This window comes from Heterodontus francisci, chromosome 39, assembly GCF_036365525.1.
Source record: "Heterodontus francisci isolate sHetFra1 chromosome 39, sHetFra1.hap1, whole genome shotgun sequence".
In the NCBI taxonomy this organism is placed as follows: Eukaryota; Metazoa; Chordata; class Chondrichthyes; order Heterodontiformes; family Heterodontidae; genus Heterodontus; species Heterodontus francisci.
Window position 1 is genome coordinate 40,619,777 of NC_090409.1, and position 23,482 is coordinate 40,643,258.

Below are 23,482 nucleotides of genomic sequence, written 5' to 3' on the forward strand. Positions count from 1 at the left end.
TCTGGATAGGGAGTGACCGACACATGGAATGGGATCTTCATAGGGAGTGACCGACACATGGAGTGGGGTCTGGATAGAGAGTGACCAACACATGGAATGGGGTCTGGATAGAGAGTGACCAACACGTGGAATGGGGTCTGGATAGAGAGTGACCGACACGTGGAATGGGGTCTTGATAGGGAGTGACCGACACATGGAATGGGGTCTGGATAGAGAGTGACCGACACCTGGAATGGGGTCTGGATAGAGAGTGACCGACACGTGGAATGGGGTCTTGATAGGGAGTGACCGACACATGGAATGGGGTCTGGATAGAGAGTGACCGACACCTGGAATGGGGTCTGGATAGAGAGTGACCGACACGTGGAATGGGGTCTTGATAGGGAGTGACCGACACATGGAATGGGGTCTGGATAGAGAGTGACCGACACATGGAATGGGGTCTGGATAGGGAGTGACCGACACCTGGAATGGGGTCTGGATAGAGAGTGACCGACACGTGGAATGGGGTCTTGATAGGGAGTGACCGAAACACGGAATGGTGTCTGGTTGGGACTGACCGACACATGGAATGGGGTCTGGATAGTGACCGACACATGGAATGGGGTCTGTATAGAGTGTGACCGACACGTGGAATGGGGTCTGGATAGGGAGTGACCGACACATGGAATGGGGTCTGGATAGAGAGTGACCGACACGTGGAATGGGGTCTGGATAGAAAGTGACCGACACATGGAATGGGGTCTTGATAGGGAGTGACCGACACATGGAATGGGGTCTGGATAGAGAGTGACCGAAACACGGAATGGTGTCTGGTTGGGACTGACCGACACATGGAATGGGGTCTGGATAGAGAGTGACCGACACGTGGAATGGGGTCGGTATACAGAGTGACCGACACGTGGAATGGGGTCTGGATAGAAAGTGACCGACACGTGGAATGGGGTCTGGATAGAAAGTGACCGACACGTGGAATGGGGTCTGGATAGAGAGTGACCGTCATGTGGAATGGGGTCTGGACAGAGAGTGACCGACACATGGAATGGGGTCTGGATAGAGAGTGACCGACACACGAATGGGGTCTGGATAGTGAGTGACCGACACGTGGAATGGGGTCTTGATAGAGAGTGACCGTCATGTGGAATGGGGTCTGGACAGAGAGTGACCGACACATGGAATGGGGTCTGGATAGAGAGTGACCGACACACGAATGGGGTCTGGATAGTGAGTGACCGACACATGGAATGGGGTCTGGATAGAGAGTGACCGACACATGGAATGGGGTCTGGATAGAGAGTGACCGACACCTGGAATGGGGTCTTGATAGGGAGTGACCGACACATGGAATGGGGTCTGGATAGAGAGTGACCAACACATGGAATGGGGTCTGGATAGAGAGTGACCGACACATGGAATGGGGTCTGGATAGAGAGTGACCGACACGTGGAATGGGGTCTGGATAGAGAGTGACCGACACGTGGAATGGGGTCTTGATAGGGAGTGACCGACACATGGAATGGGGTCTTGATAGGGAGTGACCGACACATGGAATGGGGTCTGGATAGAGAGTGACCGACACATGGAATGGGGTCTGGATAGAGAGTGACCAACACATGGAATGGGGTCTGGATAGAGAGTGACCAACACGTGAAATGGGGTCTGGATAGAGAGTGACCGACACGTGGAATGGGGTCTTGATAGGGAGTGACCGACACTATGAATGGGATCTTCATAGGGAGTGACCGACACATGGAATGGGGTCTGGATAGAGAGTGACCGACACATGGAATGGGGTCTGGATAGAGAGTGACCGACACATGGAATGGGGTCTGGATAGAGAGTGACCGACACGTGGAATGGGGTCTGGATAGAGAGTGACCGACACATGGAATGGGGTCTGGATAGACAGTGACCGACACATGGAATGGGGTCTGGATAGAGAGTGACCGACACCTGGAATGGGGTCTGGATAGAGAGTGACCGACACGTGGAATGGGGTCTTGATAGGAGTGACCGACACATGGAATGGGATCTTCATAGGGAGTGACCGACACATGGAATGGGGTCTGGAGAGAGAGTGACCAACACATGGAATGGGGTCTGGATAGAGAGTGACCGACGCGTGGAATGGGGTCTGGATAGAGAGTGACCGACACGTGGAATGGGGTCTTGATAGGGAGTGACCGACACATGGAATGGGGTCTGGATAGAGAGTGACCGACACCTGGAATGGGGTCTGGATAGAGAGTGACCGACACGTGGAATGGGGTCTTGATAGGGAGTGACCGACACATGGAATGGGATCTTCATAGGGAGTGACCGACACATGGAGTGGGGTCTGGATAGAGAGTGACCAACACATGGAATGGGGTCTGGATAGAGAGTGACCGACACATGGAATGGGGTCTGGATAGAGAGTGACCGACACATGGAATGGGGTCTGGATAGAGAGTGACCAACACGTGGAATGGGGTCTGGATAGGGAGTGACCGACACATGGAATGGGATCTTCATAGGGAGTGACCGACACATGGAGTGGGGTCTGGATAGAGAGTGACCAACACATGGAATGGGGTCTGGATAGAGAGTGACCAACACGTGGAATGGGGTCTGGATAGAGAGTGACCGACACGTGGAATGGGGTCTTGATAGGGAGTGACCGACACATGGAATGGGGTCTGGATAGAGAGTGACCGACACCTGGAATGGGGTCTGGATAGAGAGTGACCGACACGTGGAATGGGGTCTTGATAGGGAGTGACCGACACATGGAATGGGGTCTGGATAGAGAGTGACCGACACCTGGAATGGGGTCTGGATAGAGAGTGACCGACACGTGGAATGGGGTCTTGATAGGGAGTGACCGACACATGGAATGGGGTCTGGATAGAGAGTGACCGACACATGGAATGGGGTCTGGATAGGGAGTGACCGACACCTGGAATGGGGTCTGGATAGAGAGTGACCGACACGTGGAATGGGGTCTTGATAGGGAGTGACCGAAACACGGAATGGTGTCTGGTTGCGACTGACCGACACATGGAATGGGGTCTGTATAGAGTGTGACCGACAAGTGGAATGGGGTCTGGATAGAGTGTGACCGACACGTGGAATGGGGTCTGGATAGGGAGTGACCGACACATGGAATGGGGTCTGGATAGAGAGTGACCGACACATGGAATGGGGTCTGGATAGAAAGTGACCGACACATGGAATGGGGTCTTGATAGGGAGTGACCGAAACACGGAATGGTGTCTGGTTGGGACTGACCGACACATGGAATGGGGTCTGGATAGAGAGTGACCGACACGTGGAATGGGGTCTGTATACAGAGTGACCGACACATGGAATGGGGTCTTGATAGGGAGTGACCGAAACACGGAATGGTGTCTGGTTGGGACTGACCGACACGTGGAATGGGGTCTGGATAGAAAGTGACCGACACGTGGAATGGGGTCTGGATAGAGAGTGACCGTCATGTGGAATGGGGTCTGGACAGAGAGTGACCGACACATGGAATGGGGTCTGGATAGAGAGTGACCGACACAGGAATGGGGTCTGGATAGAGAGTGACCGACACCTGGAATGGGGTCTGGATAGAAAGTGACCGACATGTGGAATGGGGTCTGGATAGAGAGTGACCGTCATGTGGAATGGGGTCTGGATAGAGTGACCGTCATGTGGAATGGGGTCTGGATAGAGAGTGACCGACACACGAATGGGGTCTGGATAGAGAGTGACCGACACCTGGAATGGGGTCTGGATAGAGAGTGACCGACACATGGAATGGGGTCTGGATAGGGAGTGACCGACACATGGAATGGGGTCTGGATAGGGAGTGACCGACACATGGAATGGGGTCTGGATAGAGAGTGACCGACACATGGAATGGGGTCTGGATAGAGAGTGACCGACACCTGGAATGGGGTCTGGATAGAGAGTGACCGACACATGGAATGGGGTCTGGATAGGGAGTGACCGACACATGGAATGAGGTCTGGATAGGGAGTGACCGACACATGGAATGGGGTCTGGATAGAGAGTGACCGACACATGGAATGGGGTCTGGATAGAGAGTGACCGACACATGGAATGGGGTCTGGATAGAGAGTGACCGACACATGGAATGGGGTCTGGATAGAGAGTGACCGACACATGGAATGGGGTCTGGATAGAGAGTGACCGACACGTGGAATGGGGTCTGGATAGTGACCGACACATGGAATGGGGTCTGGGTAGAGAGTGACCAACACATGGAATGGGGTCTGGATAGAGAGTGACCGACACATGGAATGGGGTCTGGATAGAGAGTGACCGACACATGGAATGGGGTCGGGTTAGAGAGTGACCGACACATGGAATGGGGTCTGGATAGAGAGTGACCGACACATGGAATGGGGTCTGGATAGGGAGTGACCGACACATGGAATGGGGTCTGGATAGAGAGTGACCGACACATGGAATGGGGTCTGGATAGAGAGTGACCGACACATGGAATGGGGTCTGGATAGAGAGTGACCGACACCTGGAATGGGGTCTGGATAGAGAGTGACCGACACGTGGAATGGGGTCTTGATAGGGAGTGACCGAAACACGGAATGGTGTCTGGTTGGGACTGACCGACACATGGAATGGGGTCTGGATAGTGACCGACACATGGAATGGGGTCTGTATACAGAGTGACCGACACGTGGAATGGGGTCTGGATAGAAAGTGACCGACACATGGAATGGGGTCTTGATAGGGAGTGACCGACACATGGAATGGGGTCTGGATAGAGAGTGACCGACACGTGGAATGGGGTCTTGATAGGGAGTGACCGACACATGGAATGGGGTCTGGATAGAGAGTGACCGACACCTGGAATGGGGTCTGGATAGAGAGTGACCGACACGTGGAATGGGGTCTTGATAGGGAGTGACCGACACATGGAATGGGGTCTGGATAGAGAGTGACCGACACCTGGAATGGGGTCTGGATAGAGAGTGACCGACACGTGGAATGGGGTCTTGATAGGGAGTGACCGACACATGGAATGGGGTCTGGATAGAGAGTGACCGACACATGGAATGGGGTCTGGATAGGGAGTGACCGACACCTGGAATGGGGTCTGGATAGAGAGTGACCGACACGTGGAATGGGGTCTTGATAGGGAGTGACCGAAACACGGAATGGTGTCTGGTTGCGACTGACCGACACATGGAATGGGGTCTGGATAGAGAGTGACCGACACATGGAATGGGGTCTGGATAGAGAGTGACCGACAAGTGGAATGGGGTCTGGATAGAGTGTGACCGACACGTGGAATGGGGTCTGTATACAGAGTGACCGACACGTGGAATGGGGTCTGGATAGAAAGTGACCGACACATGGAATGGGGTCTTGATAGGGAGTGACCGAAACACGGAATGGTGTCTGGTTGGGACTGACCGACACATGGAATGGGGTCTGGATAGAGAGTGACCGACACGTGGAATGGGGTCTGTATACAGAGTGACCAACACATGGAATGGGGTCTGGATAGAGAGTGACCGACACATGGAATGGGGTCTGGATAGAGAGTGACCGACAAGTGGAATGGGGTCTGGATAGAGTGTGACCGACACGTGGAATGGGGTCTGTATACAGAGTGACCGACACGTGGAATGGGGTCTGGATAGAAAGTGACCGACACATGGAATGGGGTCTTGATAGGGAGTGACCGAAACACGGAATGGTGTCTGGTTGGGACTGACCGACACGTGGAATGGGGTCTGGATAGAAAGTGACCGACACGTGGAATGGGGTCTGGATAGAAAGTGACCGACACGTGGAATGGGGTCTGGATAGAGAGTGACCGTCATGTGGAATGGGGTCTGGACAGAGAGTGACCGACACATGGAATGGGGTCTGGATAGAGAGTGACCGACACAGGAATGGGGTCAGGATAGAGAGTGACCGACACCTGGAATGGGGTCTGGATAGAAAGTGACCGACATGTGGAATGGGGTCTGGATAGAGAGTGACCGTCATGTGGAATGGGGTCTGGATAGAGTGACCGTCATGTGGAATGGGGTCTGGATAGAGAGTGACCGACACACGAATGGGGTCTGGATAGAGAGTGACCGACACCTGGAATGGGGTCTGGATAGAGAGTGACCGACACATGGAATGGGGTCTGGATAGGGAGTGACCGACACATGGAATGGGGTCTGGTTAGAGAGTGACCGACACATGGAATGGGGTCTGGATAGGGAGTGACCGACACATGGAATGGGGTCTGGATAGAGAGTGACCGACACATGGAATGGGGTCTGGATAGAGAGTGACCGACACCTGGAATGGGGGCTGGATAGAGAGTGACCGACACATGGAATGAGGTCTGGATAGGGAGTGACCGACACATGGAATGGGGTCTGGATAGAGAGTGACCGACACATGGAATGGGGTCTGGATAGAGAGTGACCGACACATGGAATGGGGTCTGGATAGAGAGTGACCGACACATGGAATGGGGTCTGGATAGAGAGTGACCGACACATGGAATGGGGTCTGGATAGAGAGTGACCGACACGTGGAATGGGGTCTGGATAGTGACCGACACATGGAATGGGGTCTGTATACAGAGTGACCGACACATGGAATGGGGTCTGGATAGAGAGTGACCGACACATGGAATGGGGTCTGGATAGAGAGTGACCGACACATGGAATGGGGTCGGGATAGAGAGTGACCGACACATGGAATGGGGTCTGGATAGAGAGTGACCGACACATGGAATGGGGTCTGGATAGGGAGTGACCGACACATGGAATGGGGTCTGGATAGTGACCGACACATGGAATGGGGTCAGGATAGAGAGCGACCGACACATGGAATGGGGTCGGGATAGAGAGCGACCGACACATGGAATGGGATCGGGATAGAGAGTGACCGACACATGGAATGGGGTCTGGATAGAGAGTGACCGACACATGGAATGGGGTCTGGATAGGGAGTGACCGACACATGGAATGGGGTCTGGATAGAGAGTGACCGACACATGGAATGGGGTCTGGATAGAGCGTGACCAACACGTGGAATGGGGTCTGGATAGGGAGTGACCGACACATGGAATGGGGTCTGGATAGGGAGTGACCGACACGTGGAATGGGGTCTGGATAGAGAGTGACCGACACGTGGAATGGGGTCTGGATAGGGAGTGACCGACACATGGAATGGGGTCTGGATAGGGAGTGACCGACACATGGAATGGGGTCTGGATAGAGAGTGACCGACACCTGGAATGGGGTCTGGATAGAGCGTGACCAACACATGGAATGGGGTCTGGATAGAGAGTGACCGACACATGGAATGGGGTCTGGATAGAGAGTGACCGACACGTGGAATGGGGTCTTGATAGGGAGTGACCGAAACACGGAATGGTGTCTGGTTGGGACTGACCGACACATGGAATGGGGTCTGGATAGTGACCGACACATGGAATGGGGTCTGGATAGAGAGTGACCGACACGTGGAATGGGGTCTGTATACAGAGTGACCGACACATGGAATGGGGTCTGTATACAGAGTGACCGACACGTGGAATGGGGTCTGGATAGAGAGTGACCGACACATGGAATGGGGTCTGGATAGAGTGTGACCGACACGTGGAATGGGGTCTGGATAGGGAGTGACCGAAACACGGAATGGTGTCTGGTTGGGACTGACCGACACATGGAATGGGGTCTGGATAGAGAGTGACCGACACGTGGAATGGGGTCTGTATACAGAGTGACCGACACGTGGAATGGGGTCTGGATAGAAAGTGACCGACACGTGGAATGGGGTCTGGATAGAAAGTGACCGACACGTGGAATGGGGTCTGGATAGAGAGTGACCGTCATGTGGAATGGGGTCTGGACAGAGAGTGACCGACACATGGAATGGGGTCTGGATAGAGAGTGACCGACACACGAATGGGGTCTGGATAGAGAGTGACCGACACCTGGAATGGGGTCTGGATAGAAAGTGACCGACATGTGGAATGGGGTCTGGATAGAGAGTGACCGTCATGTGGAATGGGGTCTGGATAGAGTGACCGTCATGTGGAATGGGGTCTGGATAGAGAGTGACCGACACACGAATGGGGTCTGGATAGAGAGTGACCGACACCTGGAATGGGGTCTGGATAGAGAGTGACCGACACATGGAATGGGGTCTGGATAGGGAGTGACCGACACATGGAATGGGGTCTGGATAGGGAGTGACCGACACATGGAATGGGGTCTGGATAGAGAGTGACCGACACATGGAATGGGGTCTGGATAGAGAGTGACCGACACCTGGAATGGGGTCTGGATAGAGAGTGACCGACACATGGAATGGGGTCTGGATAGGGAGTGACCGACACATGGAATGAGGTCTGGATAGGGAGTGACCGACACATGGAATGGGGTCTGGATAGAGAGTGACCGACACATGGAATGGGGTCTGGATAGAGAGTGACCGACACATGGAATGGGGTCTGGATAGAGAGTGACCGACACATGGAATGGGGTCTGGATAGAGAGTGACCGACACATGGAATGGGGTCTGGATAGAGAGTGACCGACACGTGGAATGGGGTCTGGATAGTGACCGACACATGGAATGGGGTCTGGGTAGAGAGTGACCAACACATGGAATGGGGTCTGGATAGAGAGTGACCGACACATGGAATGGGGTCTGGATAGAGAGTGACCGACACATGGAATGGGGTCAGGATAGAGAGTGACCGACACATGGAGTGGGGTCTGGATAGAGAGTGACCGACACATGGAATGGGGTCTGGATAGAGAGTGACCGACACATGGAATGGGGTCTGGATAGTGACCGACACATGGAATGGGGTCTGGATAGAGAGTGACCGACACATGGAATGGGGTCTGGATAGAGAGTGACCGACACGTGGAATGGGGTCTTGATAGGGAGTGACCGACACGTGGAATGGGGTCTGGATAGAGAGTGACCGACACCTGGAATGGGGTCTGGATAGAGAGTGACCGACACATGGAATGGGGTCTGGATAGTGAGTGACCGACACATGGAATGGGGTCTGGATAGAGAGTGACCGACACATGGAATGGGGTCTGGATAGGGAGTGACCGACACATGGAATGGGGTCTGGATAGGGAGTGACCGACACGTGGAATGGGGTCTGGATAGGGAGTGACCGACACGTGGAATGGGGTCTGGATAGGGAGTGATCGACACATGGAATGGGGTCTGGGTAGAGAGTGACCGACACATGGAATGGGGTCTGGATAGAGAGTGACCAACACATGGAATGGGGTCTGGATAGAGAGTGACCGACACATGGAATGGGGTCTGGATAGGGAGTGACCGACACATGGAATGGGTTCTGGATAGAGAGTGACCGACACACGAATGGGGTCTGGATAGAGAGTGACCGACACCTGGAATGGGGTCTGGATAGAAAGTGACCGACATGTGGAATGGGGTCTGGATAGAGAGTGACCGTCATGTGGAATGGGGTCTGGATAGAGTGACCGTCATGTGGAATGGGGTCTGGATAGAGAGTGACCGACACACGAATGGGGTCTGGATAGAGAGTGACCGACACCTGGAATGGGGTCTGGATAGAGAGTGACCGACACATGGAATGGGGTCTGGATAGGGAGTGACCGACACATGGAATGGGGTCTGGATAGGGAGTGACCGACACATGGAATGGGGTCTGGATAGAGAGTGACCGACACATGGAATGGGGTCTGGATAGAGAGTGACCGACACCTGGAATGGGGTCTGGATAGAGAGTGACCGACACATGGAATGGGGTCTGGATAGGGAGTGACCGACACATGGAATGAGGTCTGGATAGGGAGTGACCGACACATGGAATGGGGTCTGGATAGAGAGTGACCGACACATGGAATGGGGTCTGGATAGAGAGTGACCGACACATGGAATGGGGTCTGGATAGAGAGTGACCGACACGTGGAATGGGGTCTGGATAGTGACCGACACATGGAATGGGGTCTGGGTAGAGAGTGACCAACACATGGAATGGGGTCTGGATAGAGAGTGACCGACACATGGAATGGGGTCTGGATAGAGAGTGACCGACACATGGAATGGGGTCAGGATAGAGAGCGACCGACACATGGAATGGGGTCGGGATAGAGAGTGACCGACACATGGAATGGGGTCTGGATAGGGAGTGACCGACACATGGAATGGGGTCTGGATAGAGAGTGACCGACACATGGAATGGGGTCTGGATAGAGAGTGACCGACACATGGAATGGGGTCTGGATAGTGACCGACACATGGAATGGGGTCTGGATAGAGAGTGACCGACACATGGAATGGGGTCTGGATAGAGAGTGACCGACACGTGGAATGGGGTCTTGATAGGGAGTGACCGACACGTGGAATGGGGTCTGGATAGAGAGTGACCGACACCTGGAATGGGGTCTGGATAGAGAGTGACCGACACATGGAATGGGGTCTGGATAGTGAGTGACCGACACATGGAATGGGGTCTGGATAGAGAGTGACCGACACATGGAATGGGGTCTGGATAGGGAGTGACCGACACATGGAATGGGGTCTGGATAGGGAGTGACCGACACGTGGAATGGGGTCTGGATAGGGAGTGACCGACACGTGGAATGGGGTCTGGATAGGGAGTGATCGACACATGGAATGGGGTCTGGGTAGAGAGTGACCGACACATGGAATGGGGTCTGGATAGAGAGTGACCAACACATGGAATGGGGTCTGGATAGAGAGTGACCGACACATGGAATGGGGTCTGGATAGGGAGTGACCGACACATGGAATGGGTTCTGGATAGAGAGTGACCGACACATGGAATGGGGTCTGGATAGAGAGTGACCGACACATGGAATGGGGTCTGGATAGAGAGTGACCGACACATGGAATGGGGTCTGGATAGGGAGTGACCGACACATGGAATGGGGTCTGGATAGGGAGTGACCGACACATGGAATGGGGTCTGGATAGGGAGTGACCGACACATGGAATGGGGTCTGGATAGAGAGTGACCGACACATGGAATGGGGTCTGGATAGAGAGTGACCAACACATGGAATGGGGTCTGGATAGAGAGTGACCAACACATGGAATGGGGTCTGGATAGAGAGTGACCGACACATGGAATGGGGTCTGGATAGGGAGTGACCGACACATGGAATGGGGTCTGGATAGAGAGTGACCGACACATGGAATGGGGTCTGGATAGGGAGTGACCGACACATGGAATGGGGTCCGTATACAGAGTGACCGACACGTGGAATGGGGTCTGGATAGAGAGTGACCGACACATGGAATGGGGTCCGTATACAGAGTGACCGACACGTGGAATGGGGTCTGGATAGAGAGTGAGCGACACGTGGAATGGGGTCTGGATAGAAAGTGACCTACACATGGAATGGGGTTTGGGTAGGGAGTGACCGACACATGGAATGGGGTCTGGATAGAGAGTGACCGACACATGGAATGGGGTCTGGATAGAAAGTGACCGACACATGGAATGGGGTCTGGATAGAGAGTGACCAACACATGGAATGGGGTCTGGATAGAGAGTGACCGACACATGGAATGGGGTCTGGATAGAGAGTGACCGACACATGGAATGGGGTCTGGATAGGGAGTGACCGACACATGGAATGGGATCTTCATAGGGAGTGACCGACACATGGAATGGGGTCTGGATAGGGAGTGACCGACACATGGAATGGGGTCTGGATAGGGAGTGACCGACACATGGAATGGGGTCTGGATAGAAAGTGACCGACACATGGAATAGGGTCTGGATAGAGAGTGAGCGACACGTGGAATGGGGTCTGGATAAGGAGTGACCGACACATGGAATGGGGTCTGGATAGAGAGTGACCGACACATGGAATGGGGTCTGGATAGAGAGTGAGCGACACATGGAATGGGGTCTGGATAGAAAGTGACCGACACATGGAATGGGGTCTGGATAGAGAGTGAGCGACACGTGGAATGGGGTCTGGATAAGGAGTGACCGACACATGGAATGGGGTCTGGATAGAGAGTGACCGACACATGGAATGGGGTCTGGTTAGGGAGTGACCGACACATGGAATGGGGTCTGGATAGAGAGTGACCGACACATGGAATGGGGTCTGGTTAGGGAGTGACCGACACATGGAATGGGGTCTGGGTAGAGAGTGACCGACACATGGAATGGGGTCTGGATAGAAAGTGACCGACACATGGAATGGGGTCTGGATAGAGAGTGACCGACACATGGAATGGGGTCTGGATAGGGAGTGACCGACACATGGAATGGGGTCTGGATAGGGAGTGACCGACACATGGAATGGGGTCTGGGTAGAGAGTGACCAACACATGGAGATCTCGGAGGGTTGTAGGGACTGGAGGAGGTTACAGAGATAGGGAGGGTTGTAGGGGCTGGAGGAGGTTTCAGAGATAGGGAGGGTTGTCGGGGCTGGAGGAGGTTACAGAGATCGGGAGGGTTGTCGGGGCTGGAGGAGGTTACAGAGATAGGGAGGGTTGTAGGGGCTGGAGGAGGTTACAGAGATAGGGAGGGATGTAGGGGCTGGATGAGGTTACAGAGATAGGGAGGGTTGGAGGGGCTGGAGGAGGTTACAGAGATAGGGAGAGTTGTAGGGGCTGGAGGAGGTTACAGGGATAGGGAGGGTTGTTGGGGTTGGAGGAGGTTACAGAGATAGGGAGGGTTGTAGGGGCTGGAGGAGGTTACAGAGATAGGGAGGGTTGTCGGGGCTGGAGGAAGTTACAGAGATAGGGAGGGTTGTCGGGGCTGGAGGAGGTTACAGAGATAGGGAGGGTTGTAGGGGCTGGAGGAGGTTACAGAGATAGGGAGGGTTGTTGGGGTTGGAGGAGGTTACAGAGATAGGGAGGGTTGTTGGGGTTGGAGGAGGTTACAGAGATAGGGAGGGTTGTTGGGGCTGGAGGAGGTTACAGAGATAGGGAGGGTTGTTGGGGTTGGAGGAGGTTACAGAGATAGGGAGGGCTGGAGGAGGATACAGAGATAGGGAGGAGTGCGAGGGTTTTGCTAAGAAGGATATGAATTTGAAACTGGAGGTGTTGTTGGACCGGGAGCCCGTGTAGATCAGTGAATAACAATAATGTGTTGAATTGCTTATCTCCTAGTTGTCAGGGTCACTCCAGTTTGAGTGCTCGATAGAAAGGGAATGTCCCTGATTAGTTCCTTCACACCTTTTTGCTGTGATACCGACCAGGGTAGACTGAACAATCTGGGGGTCTTTTCTCTAGGACAGAGAAGGCTGAGGGGTGACCTGATTGAGGTCTTTAAAATGATGAAGGGGGTTTCGATCGGGTAGACGTAGAGAAGATGTTTCCACTTGTGGGGGGAGAGACCAGAACTCGGGGCCATCAATATCAGACAGTCAATAATAAATCCAGTGGGGAATTCCGGAGAAACCTCTTTCCCCGGAGAGTGGTGAGAATGTGGAACTCGCTCCCACAGGGAGTGGTTGAGGTGAATAGTATCGATGTATTTAAGGGGGAAGCTGGATAAACACATGAGGGAGAAAGGAATAGAAGGATATGGTGATAGGGTGAGATGGAGAGAGGGGGGGAGGTGGGAGGAGGCTCGTGTGGGGCAGAAACACCAGGACGGGAGCAGATGGGCCGAATGGCCTGTTCCTATGCTGTGGACTTGGTATTTTCTTTCCTTCTCTTGCAGCTGTGCGTCCAGCAGAATTACCGAGAAAACCCATTTCACAACTTCAGGCACTGCTTCTGTGTAACACAGATGATGAACAGAATGATTCACTTGTGCAATCTCTTGGTGAGTTTGGATCATGAGATGGCGGACAGAGGGACAATCTGCCGTGTCATATAGATCATTGCATCATACAACCACACAGCACTGTCCATTCGGCCCATCGTCCCTGTGCTAGCTCTTTGAAAGTTCTATCCGATTCGTCCCCACTCTCCCCCCTGCTCTATCCCCCATCTCCCTGCAAATCTCTCCCCTTCCAGTATTTCCCCAATTCCCCCCTTTTGAAAGTTACTATTGAATCTGCTTCCACCGCCCTTTCAGGCAGCGCGTTCCAGATCACAACAACTCACTGCGTCAAAAACATTCTCATCTTCCCCCCCCTCTGGTTCTTTTACCCATTATCCTCAATCTGTGTCCCTCCGGTTACCGACCCTCCCGCCACTGGGAACAGTTTCTCCTCATTTACTCCATCGAAACCCCCCACACGATTTTGAACGCCTCGATTAAATCTCCCCCCTTAACCTTCTCTGCTCTAAGGAGAACAATCCCAGCTTCTCCCGGTCTCTCCACATTCACTGAAGTCCCTCATTCCCGGGACCATTCCGGTAAATCTCCCTCCGCACCCTCTCCAAGGGCTCGAGACCCGTCCTGAAGTGTGTGGCGACTGGAATCGGACGCACTTCTCCAGCTGGGGACTGACTCAGCGGTTTGCTGCAGACGCTGGAAACCTGAAAAAACGTCGAGTCAGAGAAATCCGAGAGACTTCTCCAGTGCAGGCGACTTCTTTGTAAATCTCCTCTGTACCTTCTCTGGTGCAATCACATCTTTCCTATCGTGTGGTGACCAGAACTGCACGCAGTAAGCCAGCTGGTGTTTCGGACAATTCCATCAGATTTTCCCAGCTCCTTTACTGTGTGCCTCGTCCGATAAGGGCAGGGATCCCATATGTATTCTTGACCACCTTATCTACCTGTCCAGCCACCTTCAGGGACCTGTGGACATGCACTCCAAGCTCACTGTGTTCCTCTCCATTTCTCAGGAGCCCACCATTCATTGTGGAATCTCTTGCCTTCTTATCCCTCCCCTAATGCATCGCCTCACACTTCTCCGGATTGAGCTCCGTCTACCACTGTTCTGTCCGCCTGACTAGTCTATCGATCTCTTCCTGCAGTCCACAGCTTTCGTAACCTCCATCAACCACGTGGCCAATTTTTGTTTCGTTTGCAAACTTCTAAATCACATCCCGTTACATTCAAGTGTAAATCATTGACAGAGGCCGCAAAAAGTCAGGGGCCGGCACCGAGCCCTGCGGGACCCCACTGGAAACGACCCTCCTGCCGGGAAAATAAACACCCGTCGATCATCACCCGCCCCCCCCACCCCCCGACTCCGGGCCAACCCCGGGACCCAATCCGTCACCCCACCTGGGACCCCCTGCGCCCCCATCCTCCCAAACGGCCTGCCATGCGGGACCCCGGTCGACAGCCCCGCCAAAATCCAGACAGGCTACACCAAACGCATCGCAGTCATCGCACTCCCCCTCCACGTGCCCAATCACATCAGAGGACCGGAAAACGATGGCCAGACCCTTTGCTATCTCCTCCCTCGCTTCCCCCAACAGCCGGGGATACACTCCCCGTCTCAATCTGCGCACCCATCCACTTCCAAAGATGCCAAACCCCTGAAGTATTTAACAATGATTTTGTGCATATTTGCCACTCCTCATGCTTCTTAATACAAGGCATGACTTTACACTTAAATGTCATTCTTAAACTGCATTTGCCATCAATCTGCCCATTTCACTCTGTCTGTCCACGTCCTGCTGAAATCTTTCCATATCTGACACAGGAGGAGAAGGGCTGACACAGTGAGGCACTCCCTCAGTACTGACCTTCCGACAGTACGGCACTCCCTCAGTACTGACCCTCCGACAGTGCAGCACTCCCTCAGTACTGACCCTCCGACAGTGCAGCACTCCCTCAGTACTGACCCTCCGACAGTGCGGCACTCCCTCAGTACTGACCCTCTGACAGTGCAGCACTCCCTCAGTACTGACCCTCCGACAGTGCGGGACTCCCTCAGTACTGACCCTCCGACAGTGCGGCACTCCCTCAGTACTGACCCTCTGACAGTGCAGCACTCCCTCAGTACGGACCCTGCTGGGAAAACGCAATGACATTTTATTCTCCGCACACAGGACAAGTTCACCTTGACCGATATCTTAATCCTGATGACGTCCGCAGTGTGCCACGACCTGGATCATCCTGGATACAATAACACGTGAGTTTAGTTCCTGTTTGTTTTGTCGTGTTAAACCCCACCCCAAATCCTGCGTTAATCTGCAGCAGGATACTCGTGTCCGCTGGGTTTTGGTCACCCTTCTCCCATCATACAGGATGTGGGAGCCCCGAAAACTACAGGATTGACACTCCAATTGCCTGGGAGATGGGTGATTACAGACAAGGAGTGTTCCTTTCACAGACTGTCACAATATTCAGCAAGTGGAACCGACACCAGGATAGAAAACAATAAATTCACCGTCCTGCCCGATGGTTAAACGGTTTCTACCTGCCGTGGCTCTGTAGTCGGCTCTCTCCCTTCTGAGTCAGAAAATCATGGGTTTGCGTTCCCCACTCCAGAAAGTTGAGCAACAACATTCCAAGACTGATCTTCCCAGTGTCAGTACTGAGGGAGCGCTGCACTGTCGGAGGGTCAGTGCTGAGGGAGTGCTGCACTGTCGGAGGGTCAGTACTGAGGGAGTGCTGCACTGTCGGAGGGTCAGTACTGAAGGAGTGCTGCACTGTCGGGTCAGTACTGAGGGAGTGCCGCACTGTCGGAGGGTCAGTACTGAGGGAGTGCCGCACTGTCGGAGGGTCAGTACTGAGGGAGTGCTGCACTGTCGGAGGTGCTGTCTTTCAGGTGAGACATTCAACCGAGGCCCCCGTCTGCCCTCTCAGGTGGGTGTGAAAGATCCCACGGCCACTATTTGGAAGAAGAGCAGTGCGGCGGGGTGGGGGGGTGGGGGGGCGGGGGGGGGAGTTCTCCCCGGTGTCCTGGGGACAATATTTATCCCTCAACCTACATTGCTAAAAAAAAATAATAATCTGGGTGATTATCACATTGCTGTCAGTGGGATCTTGCTGTGCGCAAATTGTCCGCCGCGTTTCCTACATTACAACAGTGAGCACACTTCAAAAAAAAAGTACCTCATTGTCTGTTTAGGCGCTTCGGGACATCCTGAGGTGGGGAAAGGCGCTAGAGAAAGGCACGTTGGTCTTTTTCTGTCCTGTGATTCCTGCCACCTTGTCAGCCTGTGGAAGAGTTTCCATGTGGACTTTCGATGCGTCATTCTGCAAATATTCGTGTTATTTCACACTATTCTGCAAGTGTTAGATGTACTATCTATGACACGAAAGCCAGGTACATGAGTGCAACTGAAGAGAGCCGACATCACAGCTCAACTCAGCTCTCAGAGCTGGTGTGAAAATGATTCCGTTTTCTGTTCAAATGTTTTTTTGAGGAAATTCATCGCCCAGCTGAAAAAATGTCGGACCAGTTTTGTTTTTTAAGAGAGAGATGACGAGGACACTGAAGGAATTGGTTTGGCCACAACATTCGCGGGTTATTACATGACTCAAGTTAAAAATAGAACAGAAACCCTGGTAACTGGGGGAAGATGTGGGCACAGAAGTGAGAGAAGCAAGCCCCTTGACAGGGCAAGCCCGGCGAGCGGCAGCATTTAAGAAGAGCCTGCTGAATTAATTCTCAGCGGCGCCTGTAAAGAACTGTTCTGAAAGATCCCAGTGTCCCGTCTTCGTGTACTCGGAGGCCAGACTGTAGGCCAGTTTTGGAACATAACAAGATCTCATCTGCTGTTTCTTCAAAACTGAGCGAGTATTCAGCCGAAGATTTTTTTTTGTCTGTAATAGTGCTCTAAAATCAAAGATCCCTTTATTTTGCCAGTTAACTGGTGTCTGTGCTTGCGAGGGAGAGTGAGGGGCTAAGGTACAAAGGGAACTTTAAAATTTCAAGCTGTGTGTTTATGCTTTGCTTCATGACTGGTTCACACTTATTTCATAATAAACTGATAATTTTGTTATGGAAGTAATCATTTGGTGGAACAAGACTTGAGAATATACAATGTACATTGGTTATTCTTGTGGATTGTCCTGATGAGTGCAAGACGAAAAGCTTCAACAACATGTCTCTGTTTTCAGCAATACTCAATTTTGCTGTTTGGTAAAGACATCTGGTTGGTGTGTTTTATTATGGGATGAAAATAGAGACTGTGATTGACCGTATCGGGAAATGGGAAACATTTAAATATATGTTGTGACCTGTGGAGGAGTGGGACTGAATTAACAGTGCACTCCCTCCCGCCTCGGTCGTTAACAGATTCCACTTGCTCTCTCGAACAGATACCAGATTAACGCCCGCACTGAACTCGCAATTCGCTACAACAACATCTCCGTTCTGGAGAACCATCACTGCACCGTAACCTTCGAAATCCTTGCTGACCCGGAGTGCAACATCTTCTCCAACACCGGTCCTGAGGAATTCGAGCAGATCCGAGAGGTAGGCCGGGGGAGAGGGGCATCGTTCGAGGGAGGGGGCTTCTGGACGGAGGATCCCGAGATGTGGAGGTCGCGACCGGTGGGGGAAGCATGTCTTCCCCTTACGGTGACTGCCCGCCCAAACCGTTCCGACATTCCGGGTGAAAGGAAGGAGCAGGAGGAGGCCATTCAGCCCCTCTCGAGCCTGTTACACAGGAACAGGAGTAGGCCATTCAGCCCCTCTCGAGCCTGTTACACAGGAACAGGAGGAGGCCCATTCAGCCCCTCTCGAGCCTGTTACACAGTAACAGGAGGAGGCCATTCAGCCCCTCAAGCCTGTTCCACCATTCAATTAGATCATGACTGATCTGTATCTTAACTCCATCTCCCCCCCTTGGTTCTGTAACCCTTAATCCCCTCACCCAGTAAAAATCCATCAATCTCAGGTGTGAAATTTCCAATTGACCCCCGGCCTCGACAGCTTTTCCGGGGGAGAGAGTTCCAGATTCCCACTCCCCTTTGTGTGAAGAAGTGCTTCCTGACATCACCCCTGAACGGCCTGGCTCTGATTTTAAGGTTCTGCCCCCTTGTTCTGGACTCCCCCCTCCCCCCACCAGAGGAAATAGTTTCTCTCTATCGACCCGATCGAATCCTTTAATCATCTTAATCCCCCCTCGATTCGATCACCCCCCTTAATCTTCTACACTCGAGGGAATACAAGCCCAGTCTGTGCAACCCGTCCTCGTAATTTAACCCTTTCAGCCCCGGGGTCATTCTGGTGAAACTGCACTGCACCCCGCCCCCGAGGACAGTATATCTTTCCCGAGGGGCAGGGGACCCAGAACTGAACACAGTGACTGCAGACGGGCTCTGTGTCAGAGCTTTCTATATCACTGCCTCAGTCTGGTGCACTGACTCTGGGCATTGGAGGGCGCCAGATGGATAGATAAATTAGGGTTGGAGGCGGGTTGGGTGGAGAGAGAGGAGTTGGATGGATGGAGAGAGAGATGGATAGAGAGAGAGATGGATGGAGAGAGAGAGAGAGAGAGAGAGATAGCAGGAAATTAAAAATGAGGGAGATGGATTATCGCACTCTGGGGCTGATACTTGGGCAGCTCTGAGTTTCCCCAGTCTTGTGTTTGATGTTGTATCAGCCTCCAATGCCCAGACAGGCTCTTTGCCTCGGTGATATTACAGAAAGGGTCCTCTTTAATGGTTGGTAACAGTACACAGATACACTGACAAGTTAAACCGTCCACATCTCACTCCGACTCGGTACGTATACAGCAGACAGTCTGATACACCGCTTGTCCTCTGATCTAGGGTATCAAAGAACTGATACTAGCCACGGATATGGCCAGGCATGAAGAGATCATGGAGGTTTTCACTCAGTGCGTTGACATCTTCGACTACCAGAATGAGGACCACCTCCGCACAGTAAGTACTCGAAAGATTTCACCTACAGTTCTGTGTCAAGATGCAGCTGTGATCGAGGTAGCGAAACAATCCTGGTCTAGAGGCGTCGGGTAGCACTTGTTTACAGGATTTAAGCCCCATAATCCAGGCCAACACTCTCCGGTGCCAGTACTGAGGGAGCCCTGTACTGACGGAGGGTCAGTACTGAGGGAGTGCTGCACTGTCGGAGGGTCAGTACTGAGGGAGCGCTGCACTGTCGGAGGGTCAGTACTGAGGGAGTGCTGCACTGTCGGAGGGTCAGTACTGAGGGAGCGCTGCACTGTCGGAGGGTCAGTACTGAGGGAGTGCTGCACTGTCGGAGGGTCAGTACTGAGGGAGCGCTGCACTGTCGGAGGGGCAGTACTGAGGGAGTGCTGCACTGTCGGAGGGTCAGTACTGAGGGAGTGCTGCACTGTCGGAGGGTGAGTACTGAGGGAGTGCTGCACTGTCGGAGGGTCAGTACTAAGGGAGTGCGGCACTGTCGGAGGGTCAGTACTGAGGGAGTGCTGCACTGTCAGAGGATCTGTCTTTCGGACGAGACAGTAAACCGAGTTTAACCTAACTTCTCCACTTTTGAATTGTCTAACCCTGGAAATAAGGCCCAGTGCTTTGTTAGCGTTTATTAAGAGAGTAAGACAATCAGAAATAGGAGCCGGAGGAGGCCACCCGGCCCCTCGACCCTGCTCCCCCCATTCAATACAATCATGGCTGATATCTACCTCAACTCCCCTCTCCCTCCCTATCCCTCGATTCCCTCAGCACCCAAAAAATCTCTCGATCTCAGTCTTGAATACACTCAACGACTGAGCATCTACAACTCTCTGGGGTAGAGAATCTCAGAGATTCACAGCCCTCTGAGTGAAGACATTCCTCCTCATCTCAGTCCCCAATGGCCGACCCCTTATCCTGAGACTGGGACCCCCCCCCCACCACTAGTTCTAGACTCTCCAGCCGGGGGGGGAAACAGCTTCTCAACATCTACCCTGTCAAACCCTCTGAGAATTTTATACGTTTCAATGAGATCACCTCTCATTCTTCCAAACTCCAGAGAGTATCGCCCTGTTGCTCTGCTGACCTGTTCACCTGTATCTCTCAACAACCTGGCCCTTGCAGCTGTCAAGTGTCCAAGGTGAATCCTTCACCGTGTTTGACTGAGCTGTCTTCTCCAGCTGAAACAGATGCTGATCAAATGCTGTGACATCTCAAACGAGGTGAGACCCATGGAGATCTCCGAACCCTGGGCGGACTGTCTCCTGCAGGACTATTTCATGCAGGTAAGAGGCGCGCACTCTCACTGTGATTTACTGAAGCTTTGAAATGCCGGGTGCACTGTGCTTGCTCCCCTGGCTGAATCTCCACCTCCAAAAATGACCAGTCTATTTCAGCAGGTTCGGCTCGCCCTATTTGGGAGCCAGACTGCAATGCGAAGGAGGTTCGATGTGGCAGTGAGCGCGAGGAGGCGGTGACGTGGTAGTAACTGCGTTGTACTGGTAACCCAGATCCGGGTTCATACCCTGCGGACACGGGTTCAAACCCCGCCACGGCAGCCGGTGAAATATCAATTTAATGAATTAATGAACATCTGGAATTGACAGCTGGTCTCAGTAATGGTGCCATGAAATGATTATCGACCGTCGTAAAAACCCATGTCCTTTAGAGAAGGAAATCTGCTGTCCTTACCTGGTCTGGCCTACATGTGACTCCAGACCCACAGCAATGTGGTTGATTCTGAAAGGGCCGAGCAACCACTCAGTTAGGGCAATTGGGGAAGGGCAACAAATGCTGGCCTTGCCATTTTAATTCACCACCCCTCCCCCTGCTCCCATGCCCACATCTCTGTCCTGGGACTTTTGGACAGGGCTGCTCATGATTCTGCCATCAACTCCCTCTCTGGGCGAATGCTTTGTCTCTCAAGCCAACTATTAACACTCCCTTTGCCTTTTATTCCGCAACGTCTTTGAAACTTAATCTCTCCTGCCCTGTGCACATCTTCCGTTTTGGTCTCTTTCCCTCACTGTCTCCGTTCACTTGCTTCAAACCTGTTACATTTCTAACCTTTGCCAGTCCTGACGAAGGGTCACTGACCCGAAACGTTAACTCTGCTTCTCTCTCCACGGATGCAGCCCGACCTGCTGAGTTATTCCAGCACTTTCTGCTTTTTAATCCGCGGTTTCTCGCATCCGCGGTTTCTCGCGTTCGCTGCAGTCAGAGGAGGGAGCGACAAAGCTTTGTAAACCTTTAACGTGGATTTATTTGTTTCTTTCATCAGAGCGACAGAGAAGGTTCTGAAGGCCTCCCTGTCACTTCATTCATGGACAGAGGTATGGTCAGGAAACCCGCCACGCAAATTGGCTTCATTCAGTACATTCTCATTCCCATGTTTGAGGCAATGGCAAAGGTAATTAACAAAGAGAAACAGGAGATGTGGGTGGGCGCTTGTGTCAACTCAGGCTTGGAGGCACCAGCACGATCTCCCTCTCTCGCTCTCTCTCTCTCTCTCTCTCTAACTTTCGAGTGAGGAGGTTGGGGGTTCGAGCCCCCACTTCAGAGAATTGAGCCCCGTAATCCAGGCTGACACTCCCCAGGGTCAGTACTGAGGGAGTGCCGCACTGTCGGAGGGTCAGTACTGAGGGAGCGCAGCACTGTCGGAGGGTCAGTACTGAGGGAGTGCCGCACTGTCGGAGGGTCAGTACTGAGGGAGTGCCGCACTGTCGGAGGGTCAGTACTTAGGGAGAGGTGCATTGTCGGAGGGTCAGTACTGAGGGAGAGCTGCATTGTCGGAAAGTCAGTACTGAGGGAGAGCTGCATTGTCGGAGGGTCAGTACTGAGGGAGAGCTGCATTGTCGGAGGGTCAGTACTGAGGGAGTGCTGCACTGTCGGAGGTGCCGTCTTTCAGATGAGACATTAAACCGAGGCCCCCGTCTGCCCTCTCAGGTGGGTGTAAAAGATCCCACGGCCACTATTTGGAAGAAGAGCGGGGGGGTGCGTTGGAGGGGGTGGGTGGGGAGTTCTCCCCGGTGTCAATATTTATCCATTTCTCTCAGCATTTAAACTCCAGACTCGCACCCAGTCCTGTTCACACATCACCCCCTGTTATTCTTGATGGGTCGGTGGTGACCTAGTGGTATTGTCACTGGACTAGTAACCCAGAGACCCAGGGTATTTCCCACCAATTAATAAATCTGGAATTAAAAAGCGAATCTAATGATGACCATGAAACCATTGTCGATTGTTGTAAAAACCCATCTGGTTCACTAATGTACTTTAGGGAAGGAAATCTGCTGTCCTTATCTGGTCTGGCCTACATGTGAGTCCAGACCCACAGCAATGTGGTTAACTCTTACATACCCTCTGAAATGGCCTAACTCCAGGGCAATTAGCAATGGGCAATAAATGCAGGCCTTGTCAGCCCCTACAACCCTCCCTATCTCTGTAACCTCCTCCAGCCCCTACAACCCTCCCTATCTCTGTAACCTCCTCCAGCCTCTACAACCCTCCCTATCTCTGTAACCTCCTCCAGCCCCGACCCCTCCCTATCTCTGTATCCTCCTCCAGGCTCTACAACCCTCCCTATCTCTGTAACCTCCTCCAGCCTCTACAACCCTCCCTATCTCTGTAACCTCCTCCAGCCTCAACAACCCTCCCTATCTCTGTAACCTCCTCCAGCCCCGACCCCTCCCTATCTCTGTAACCTCCTCCAGCCCCTACAACCCTCCCTATCTCTGTAACC

General features: G+C 52.9%; 1 pseudogene; it reads left to right on the forward strand.

The window, feature by feature from the left end:
* Nucleotides 1-23,482, forward strand: part of LOC137352895 (high affinity cGMP-specific 3',5'-cyclic phosphodiesterase 9A-like) — a 77,484-nt pseudogene that overhangs the window by 47,800 nt on the left and 6,202 nt on the right.